The sequence below is a fragment of the Limulus polyphemus genome, unplaced genomic scaffold (genome assembly GCF_000517525.1).
Source record: "Limulus polyphemus unplaced genomic scaffold, Limulus_polyphemus-2.1.2 Scaffold125, whole genome shotgun sequence".
Lineage (NCBI taxonomy): Eukaryota > Metazoa > Arthropoda > Merostomata > Xiphosura > Limulidae > Limulus > Limulus polyphemus.
The window spans coordinates 431097-441490 of record NW_013665735.1 but is presented as its reverse complement, the minus strand read 5'-3'; the positions used below and the strand labels follow the sequence as shown (position 1 = coordinate 441490).

The following is a 10394-nucleotide window of genomic DNA, read 5'->3' as shown; positions in this document are numbered from 1 at the left end:
AATTTTGTCCAAAAATGGTTCACGCGCATTACGCGCCAGAAGAGACGAAGCAACGTTCACACGTTGGAAACTATGATCATCAAAGAGTTCGTGAGGCATCCAAACACCTTCTTAATGGAGTTTTTTCATATTCCTTAGATATTGACGTATTTTTTCATGAGCTACATGTAATTTCGGGGCCATTTCATGAATGTGTTGCCTTTGGTTATACTCAACAAGCGTCTTCAGAGCATCAATATCAATTCCAATATGTCGGCCCCTGCCATCAGTTTTAAGGCTAAAGTCACCTGAACGAAATTTACTGAACCATCGTTGACACTTACGAACGTTCAAAACATTTACATAAATTAATTTTGATATTCTTTGTGGCTACAGAGGCGTTGTTTCCCTTCTTGTATTCACACAGCATTACATGCCGAATGTGTGTTTCGTCGTGTGCCATCACTATATTAAACTTTACACATTATATAGGCGACACTAACGTGACGTTTAGGCGGTTCGTTTAACTATTATACGTGATGTACGTTTTTTGGGGGATAGTTAATAAAAGTGTTCCAAAACGCGACATTAATTTCTTGACGACCTAATACCATCTATCGTGACTTCTATTTACATGTATTAACAATTTCGAAATGTGAAAAGGTTAATGGACTGTTTTGGATTTTTTTTTTAAAGAAGAAACAGAATGAATTCATGCTATAACATAGCAAGGCCTCTCACAATCGACGGTCACACGAGTTGTTTAGTATTTTCATCTCGGCAAAATAATTCTAATAATAAAATTATTTCGATTTGATTTAGTAAATACATATTTATATATTTCATAACCTCATATGTAACTGAACTAACAAAAGCTGTAATATTATGAAATGAAAGTTATATGCCAAAGAAATATCTCTTAAATGTAATTCAATGTTGACTTTCACTTCATAAATTTTGGATGGCAAAATGCTTTCTATAAACATTTTACTGGGTAAATACCGTAGCATGTACTGCATAGAAAGTGCAGTTTGCTATAAGGACAACTTGAATTAAATTTAATGTTGTTGATTGCTTAAAGAAAAGCTCATGGATACGAAGGAAGCTGAAAATAACGTTGCTAACAATTTTGCTTGAACTAACTTACCACTTTTCTTCACGTACCAAACTATTAATCTCAGAAAAAAATGTTATGGGAGATTATTCAAGTCTCAAATAAATCTACCACTTCTAGCGTATGTCTAAATCGTAAGCATTTACAGAAAAAGAAACTTGATATGAAGAATGTTAACAAACACAAAAGTAACGTGTATAAGTTGGAACTTCATTATAGGGTTTCCACAATTAACATTGTGTCCTACGGTTTCAAAAATAGAAGCTGCACGCTAAAATTTCTTCAGTATGAACTGCGAGTTTGGGTTTCCACAGTAAGAACTGTATGATAGGGTTTCCCATTTTTTATATCAAGCTTGCTTTCAGTTACGTTCTGTTCATCAGCAATTCACACAATTAAGGTGAACAAAAGGAGCCTCTCTCAAATATATTATTACAGACCATTCTTGAAGAATAGTTCATCTGTGTTTCAGTTTCAGACTTATTACAGATTATTGTTGAGATATCTTTTTTTGTTTCTTTTTCAAACTTTTTACAGACTATTCTTCAAGAATGTTTTTTTGTTTGTATTTTTTTTCAGACTTTTCAGAGACTACTCTTGAAATATAACTTTTATGTGTCTTTTTTCACTTATTGCAGGCTATTCTCGGAAGATAGCTTTCTTGTTTACACTTATTGCAGGATATTCTCGGAAGATAGCTTTCTTGTTCACACTTATTGCAGACTATTCTTGAAAAATAAATCTTCCTTGTTTTTCTTCACACTTATTGCAGACACTTTCCTAAAGATTATTTTTTATTTCTTTTTCCAACTTACTATTTTTGAAAGATAAACTTTCTGTGGTTTCTTTTCAAATTTATTACGGTCTATTTTTGAAGGCTAATTTTTCTGTTTCCTTTTCCCACTTACAAATTATTCTTAATTTTCTACTTGTGTTTTTTTGTTCAGTCTTATTACAAACAGCTTTTCTGTTCTTATTTTACACATTAATTGCACGCTATTCTTGGAAGATAGTCTTTTTTATTCACATTTAATGAAGACTATTTTTGAGGAATAACTCTTCGTTATGTCTCTTTACACCTTCCTTATTACACACTATTCTTGAAGGCTATTTTTTATCTTTATTTTTCAGTCTTAATACAAACTATTTTTGAAAGATAGCTTTTCTGTGTTTCTTTTCCACATTTATTGCAGTTACAAAGGTAATGATGTTTCTTTTCTCCACTTTGGACATTTTCACAATTTTCCACTATTCTGTGCCCGTGTTCCAGTTTCATCTGCAACCAATCGGGAGGTAAACAACAAAATAAGAGAGAGTGCTATCCCGCCATCTTGGGGTTTCTCCACTAACCATTGTTAGTATTTCCTGTCCAATTTTTAGGTTTCTTGTTGTAGCCTCTTCGGAGATATAAAACAAAATATATGAGAGGACAGCCCTCCATTTAAAATTTCTAATACGAAATGTCGTCAATGTATAGTGTCATATCTTCTCATGGTCAGATTTTCTGATGTAGCCCTTTTGGAATTACAAGGGAAAACAAATTTGGCATATCGCTTATCTGAAAATTTCTATCCCAAACTTTATCAGAAGTCATGTTGATCTTATTGTCATTCCATGCCCGAGTCCAGATTTCCTGCTACTGTCAATTTGGAATAATGAAATAAAACAAATGTAGCTCTAGTCCCTATTTTCAATTTCGTAAGTAAAATTTTGACAACATTTGTCGCTGGTTTAATGCCATTCTCTGCTTGAGGTTTAATTTCCTGTACTGCAATCACTTCAGAGTAAATGAAATCTTACCAGAATTTCCTGCTTAAGTTAGATTTCCTGTTGTTACTGTTTTCAAGATTATAAATTGAAATAGATGGAGGGCTAACTTCAACTTCGGAGTTTCTATGCTAAATTTTGTTAGAATATTCTTCCACATTTCTGTTCGTTTCTTGCTTCAACTATTCTGGAGATATAAAAAAAATGTGAGAGGTTATCATCCCCACCTTAGAATATCAAGACAAATTTACTTATCGTTTTCTGTCCTTTCACAGCCAGGTCTCAGATTTAAAGTTACTGCCATTTTGAGAATGTATAGCGAAATGTGTGTGTGATGTTATAAATGACTTTATATTTTCCAACTTTTATATTTATCAAAGCTTAAAAACTCTGCTATTACTGTTTCAGAGAAAATTGACTAAACAGGTTGAACTGTTAAGCAATCTATGCAAACGATAATGTCATGTGATTATCTGAAGCCGCTCCTTTTCCAGATGTAAAATACAAAACCAAAACAAATAAAATATAAAAAAAGGCACTACTGCCCCGTCACGTTCAGGGTTCGAGATTTCACCCATTCTGATATTCCATAGGCTAAAGTATGTTGTATCAAAAATATTTTCACTATTCAAGTCACGCCCGGCATTGGCAGGTGGATAAGGCGCTCGACTCGCAATCTGAGGGTCGCGGGTTCGAATCCCCGTCCCACCAAACATGCTCGCCCTTTCAGCCGTCAGGGCATTATAATGTGACGGTCAATCTCACTATTCGTTGGTAAAAGAGTAGCCCAAGAGTTGGCGGTGGGTGGTGATGTCTAGTCTTACACTGTTAAATTAGGGACGGCTATCACAGATAATCCTCGTGTAGCTTTGCGCGAAATTAAAAAAAACACAATCATCAAGTCAAACTAGACCCACAGCATTTATCAGAACTACATTTTGACGTTTTTTGGCGTTTTATTTGTAGTGTGATGCCAGCGAAAATTGATTACTTTTGGGAAAAATACGTAAAATATGCATACGCTCAATTTATGAAGATTGGGGATTTAAAAGTTCCAAGACGGTGTTATTCCTTCTACTCAATGGCATTAGAAAACAAAGGAAAATGGATTAACTTGAGACACCATGATCATCCAGAAAGACATCTGCAGATAATCCCAGTTATGTTATTTCTAATACTCTTTGTAAATAACTACAATGAAATTTGAATCAGAAAAATTAATTTGTCTGTGATGAGAAAATAAGTACAAATGTACATAATATGTGCAAGTTTATTTACTTTTTCAAGCACACGTAACGAAATACTCAGAAAAGATTATTAAAGGTTTTTGGAGTAGTTATAGAGAGCTCTTAAACTGTTTCACTTGTGTGAGAATATTTTGTTTGGATTACTATAATCAACTTATGTTTTCATCTTTACAACTGTTTAACAACATTATGATAGGTGCTCTATAGTTGATGACAGGAATATTGTTTGTATATATTGGTTATGTAACATCCTTTTAATTCTAATTATTTGATTAAGATATATTTTTTTTCTGGATTTGGCAAAATATGTCGTTTAAAATTATAATTCTCATATAAAAATATATCTATCATACAAGATGACAATTTATGAGCGTGTTTTTAAATGTATGTATTTAATTCTACTTTAAACAACCTTTTTATAGTATGTTAATGAATTAATGTTGTGTAATCCTCAAACCCCTCATAAAGAAACATTAGGCACTCTATAATTATATATTTTAATGGGTTTAAAGGCCAAAATGTTTCGTTGTATCTACAGAATGTTTAAGAAATGTTGAATTATTTCTTACCTTAGTTTGTTGATGTGATCTTAGCTTAATAATTCCTCCATGAGTTCCTTGTTTTTTTTCGTTTCTTTAGGAGAAACTTTCTTCTTATAATTGGTTGCAAACAGTGAATGGTAGTTTTTAAACGTAAGATGTCGTGGTCTTGAGTAGTCTTCAGCAACCATATTTTATGTTAATAATAATAATAAGAGGAAATAGTTATTTTTTTAGTTATAGTTTTTTTTCAGATTTGAGACTTGCGTTAGAGGTTAAGTCTGATAGAATGTGTCTCCTTCGCAATTTTGTGTTCGGTTTTGTAGATATTTCTTTTATCATTATACACATTACTTATATCGCATTGTATTTTGTATCTTAGTTTTCTTCATCAGTCCTTTATGTGCGACGCTTTTTGTTCTATGGAAGGCACCCTTGTATCTCAGTGGTAAGTCTGAGGACTTATAACGTTATAAATTGGGTTTTGATACTCGAGGTGGGCACAATACTGATAAGTTCATCGTGTAGCTTTAGGCTCAAAAACAACAAATAACATTTTTGGCAGTTTTGTGGTATTCTTTAAGGACTCAAGTAAACTAAATCGGATGCGAGAAGATCAAGCGATTGACAACAACTTTTCTTAAAAAATATGCTGTTAAATCTTTCTCAATACTCATAGTATACCACCAGAGGACAATATACTATGTTTATACTAACAAGTAAAACTCGCAAGCTTCGCTGGTGCTCAAAATTTCTTTTATGGAGTTATTTGATATTTTTTTCTGCTTTGATAGAAACTTTATATTCTGAGTTCAAGCTTATTAATTTGTTGAAGCGTTTAGCTACCCAATGGACTATCTGCGCTGTGCTCCTCGCAGGACACAGAACCTAGAATTTTATCATTATAAGCCCTCATGCTTGTTGTTAAGCTATTGTAGGCTTTTTTTTTCAATAGCGAATTAATTGCGTTCGTAAATATTTCAATCGGAGTTGAACATTTAATCGACAAGTCTTTTTAATAAGAGATTATTGAACAATATTGATAAGGCGAAGTTGTTACAAATTAAACAGAAAAACGGACAAATTTGTAATATGTATTTTAAAATGGAACCCCATTAAATGATATTTTGTCGTGAAATTTTATTATTTTATTATTTTCCCGTAAGATCATTTGCTATTCCAATTATTTCTTTGAGTTTGTGTTCGAAAAATCATATTTATTTAATATTTATATCAAGAGTATTAAATATTATATGCAAAACAACGTTCCAATCATCCATTTTTGTGTTAAGCTATTTAAAAATAAATAGTAACTTTTAGGTCTGCGTAAGAAATGAAAAGTTAAGTACAATTGCTAATATCAAACAGTTTCGTGTGTGAATCTTAGTTAGTAGCAGAATAATGCACTTTCAAAGATCGTTATACTCAGTTTTTTAGTGTGAAAATTTACCATGCTTTCAACTTTTTCCCATCTTGCTAATACGAAAAACCCCAATCGAAACGAGACTGATTATGCACTAGACCTGAAAATCTTTGCTGAAAGCTTATATGTGTTGATTAATTGCTCAGTCTGTGTAAAAATTGCCAAAAGGTGAAACAGAAGGCTAGGAAACGAAGCGGAAAATGAAGTTCTCAACCAAGAGGTCACGTTTGAAGCACTTGATTCGATATATGCACTCGATTCGATAGAGCTCAAGCTTTTGAATAATAAAAATGCGCACGCAGTTCTAAAAGAAGTAAAAAGAAGCAAATAAAAAGAACAACAAAGGGACTATCTAAGAGATAGCCAAGATAAGTACACAACCCTTGTTTTCTAAGTTATGAAAGGGTAAAAATTACAGTTTTAGTTGTTACACTCTTTCCTTATCCCAGGGCCTTCTTAGACACCAAGCATAAAAATTAGCAGCTAAAAAGCCGAATAAAGTAGTTAATACAGTCTTAGTTTTCATTAATCACCTCCTTAAAGAAATAATAGTTTCACTATAGTTTTAGCGAACAGGACCTTAAATTATGTTTATTTTACTTCAGATATGCCACTTTAGTATAACATTGTTTTTTTTTAATCTGGAACATACTATTGGCGAGCTAAAGGATAAAGACTAATTTTTTATATTGAACCTATCCTCAAAGATACTAAGTTGATCGCGATGGTAAGTAATAGGTTTCAGGTCGAATATAATGCTAACTATTTTTAAGCACCCTTTTATTTGTGGTTTTGCCTTATTCAATCTTAAACCTTTTCTTACAAGATTTGTTCGCTCAGCTGGCAACTAAGCTTTTTTTTCGGCAGGTTATGAGAGTAAATTCGAGGTTGCCAGTCCATTGTGATCGGACCCCATACCTGCTTAATAACTCTCACATGTCTTTTTTCTTTCTTTCATGGTCTATCGCAAATGTGCTAGTAAAAGACCAGATGTATGATAATAGCCATCGGCGCTGTTTGCTAAGTACTGTAAATTTAAACTATTATGCTGTCACAAAACTTTCTTTAGAAGCAGATAAATATACTATTGAGAAGCTAAAAGAAATAACAAAGAGAAACCTTTAGATGGTATACTTTGAGCGGTTGGTTGAAATGTTCATTTAATCTTCACATTTGAGTTAATAATTCATTAAATGAAAGGTTACATGTTATCAGTTGGCTAAGCGGATAAAACTGGATCCAACAGGTAAGTATTAAGCTCTGCAAAAAACAGCACATTGAGAAAAGCTGTCTTGCGAAGAATACAGTGAGCTCGTACAGCAGAGGAAATGCACAAATAAAAAGAAATAAGAATACTTTTTATTGCTTACACAATACGTGAGAAACCAAGAAATGTTGGGGGCTTTATGGATTGGCCGATCTTATAACTTGGGTATATAAATTTCTGGTGATTGCTGGAGCTCAGGAAGAACATGTCTTCACAGGATAATGAATTGCAAGTTTGTGTCTATATCTTACTGTTAAGTTGGACAAACGTTTTAGTGTAATATCCTACAATTTCTGATTACCTATATCAGAAATAATTCCATTGCATTCATCCTAGGAGAGATTAGCTCCTAACCCATATTAACTTATGCAAACCTCCATACCACTCCTTACATGGTTAAGTATGCAATAGTTACTATAGTATGCAACCAAAGACCAAAGTGGGGAGTTTTGCATGTTTACGACTATGCACATTATGTTCACAACTGCATAACTCCAACACGAAAAGTTTAGAAAAAATATGCATTAATGTACCTCAGTAAAGATACACTATTTTCTAAGTTATGAAAGGGTAAAAATTACAGTTTTAGTTGTTACACTCTTTCCTTATCCCAGGGCCTTCTTAGACACTAAGCATAAAAATTAGCAGCTAAAAAGCCGAATAAAGTAGTTAATACAGTCTTAGTTTTCATTAATCACCTCGTTAGATGATACACAAGATGCCATAACACTTATTCAAAAACGAAGGGAAACGTTTTAAAATATAAAAAGGCTCCATAAGCTAACAGAAAAAATAACTGAATAAAATAAAGTATACACAAAGATAAAAGTGTACATAAATCAAAACAAAATAAAACATAGCATATAATAAGACAAAATGACAAAGCAAACGAACTCTGAATTATACATTTTGAATAACACAAAATGAAACTGAGAATAATGATAGCAAAATAAAAAGGAGTTACAGTGAAACGTAAAATTAATATTCAGATCAAACTCAAACAGAATAACCTTAGAAGAGTTTTTACACTAAATGGGACTAAACAAAATAGAATAAGCTATGACTTAAGATACTCGTAATAAACTACATCGCTAAAACACGATATAATCACAAAAAATAAATTAACAATACTCAAAATTAGGTAGTCAAACTCAGTTTTGACGCATGAAACCAAATATCGCACAAATTAACCTAAGGTACACAGAACTAAGAATAATATAAATGCAGGTTGGCTACAACGGTGACAGTGGATACTTCAATTGGCGTTTGGCTCTATGGGTCAGATTAACTTGGTCTTCCTCTTTCCAGACTTCTTCGGTGTAAGGGAGCCTAAAATGGCCAAGTGGTTAGGTCGTTCTACTCAATCTGCGGGTTCGAATGCCCGTCCCAACAAACATGCTTCCCCTTTTAGTCGTGGGGGCGTTACAATGTGACTGTCAATCTCACAATTCTTTGGTATAATTGTAGCCCAAGAGCTGGCGGTGGGTGGTGATGACTAACTGCTTTCCGTTTAGTCTTTCACTGCTAAGTTAGGTACGGCTAGCGCAGAATGCCCTCGTGTAGCTTTGCTCGAAATTCAAACCAATCAGCGTAAGGAAATTTTTTTCTTAGGTTGAGGATTTTGTGGTCCTGCTAAAGACTAGCTGTCTTCCCTTTAGTCTATCAGTTTAAAATAAGGGCTGGAATATCCGAAGAAACGAACAAACATACTCTAAATCTTTTGCTTTAGAAGTTATCTTAAAAAGCAAAGAATTTTTATTACAAAGTTATTAGATGATTAGTTCTCACACACATTTATTTTTTAACTTCGAAACCTCTAACCATATGGAATTTTAAGTTACACACAGATCACATTAATTTTGCTTCCTCTAACTTAAAGGTACTGTAGCGTTTCCACTGTCAAAGTGCACAATTCAGTCTGTTGTTATACTAACAATAGTGAAGTACAGCAGTAATCATGACAATATCTTAAGACAGTTTGGATTGTAGGAAGTATAAAATCGTGTTGGGATGTTTACTCAAGTCAGATAATTCTTTGTGAACGATTGAATAGATAGTATCAACAACAGCAATCAGCTGGTTACACTCTATCATTACTATTTTATTCGTTTTATTTCAGAGCAAGCTAGAAGTTTGGCTTTTCTTCTTATCCCACGATCATCCGTTTTCAAGATATCAACTGAGGTACGTTAAAATCTTAATATTAAATGCCACTACAGCGTTTGAAACTGATTTAAACTCGCAACCTGGTTCATTTAATCTGCCTGTATTTGTGTAAATTGTAGGTATCTCTTGTTTGTGTCTTATTTTTGGTGCTCATTCAAAATCAGTCACATTCTTAATTATCATTTGGAAATATTGAGTTCAATAGACTTAGACTTTGCCTATCTCTCATTTTCAATGTTGTTTCTGAATGCTTCAAAATGGGTAACATAACAGATCTTGCTCTGAAACATCAGATTCAACAACTAAGTTTATTACTGACTATTAAATCAACTTAACTGAATTTTAACCTCGTAGTCTTTTCCACTATATAAGATCAGTTGGTTTAAAATTAAAACATCTACAATCTATCAAATAAGATTTTTACATATGTTTATTGTGTAAATTAAAACTGATATTCTTCACTTTCTAACTGCAATTAATTAACTGAATGCCTTTATTGAAACTGTTTCATATGCTGTATGAGACTTATTATATTTTTGTGTTAAATTTTGTAAAACTTTTAAAAACATTTTAATGGAGAATTTGGCATTAATCATTTAGGATCATGAACATATTTTATGTTGAAGGTTAATTTTCTCACTTTCTGTTATAGTTTTTTTTAATAGTTTTTCGATAAACATGAAAGAATAAGTTATCACATCTCTTCTCATTTGGGGATAAAAGTGCTTTGTTGTTAGCAGGTATAGGTACAAGTATACGACATATTTAAGTAATCAGTATAATTTACTCAATGTTTTAGGACTATGAATATGTGAATAAAGATTGACGTCTTAAAACTCCGTATTTGTTTCCTCACTTTATCGTTGACATGTATATATATATATATATATAT

At 32.6% G+C, this 10394-nt stretch overlaps 1 protein-coding gene across 3 annotated transcripts in view; it reads left to right on the top strand.

The window, feature by feature from the left end:
* LOC106473011 (protein muscleblind-like) overlaps nucleotides 1-10394 on the top strand; it is a 222470-nt gene that overhangs the window by 6662 nt on the left and 205414 nt on the right. For all 3 annotated transcript variants that reach the window (XM_022402459.1, XM_013933694.2, XM_013933686.2), the window contains exon 2: nucleotides 9456-9520. The gene's annotated coding sequence lies outside the window, so the exon portion shown is untranslated. The remainder of the gene's footprint in view (nucleotides 1-9455; nucleotides 9521-10394) is intronic.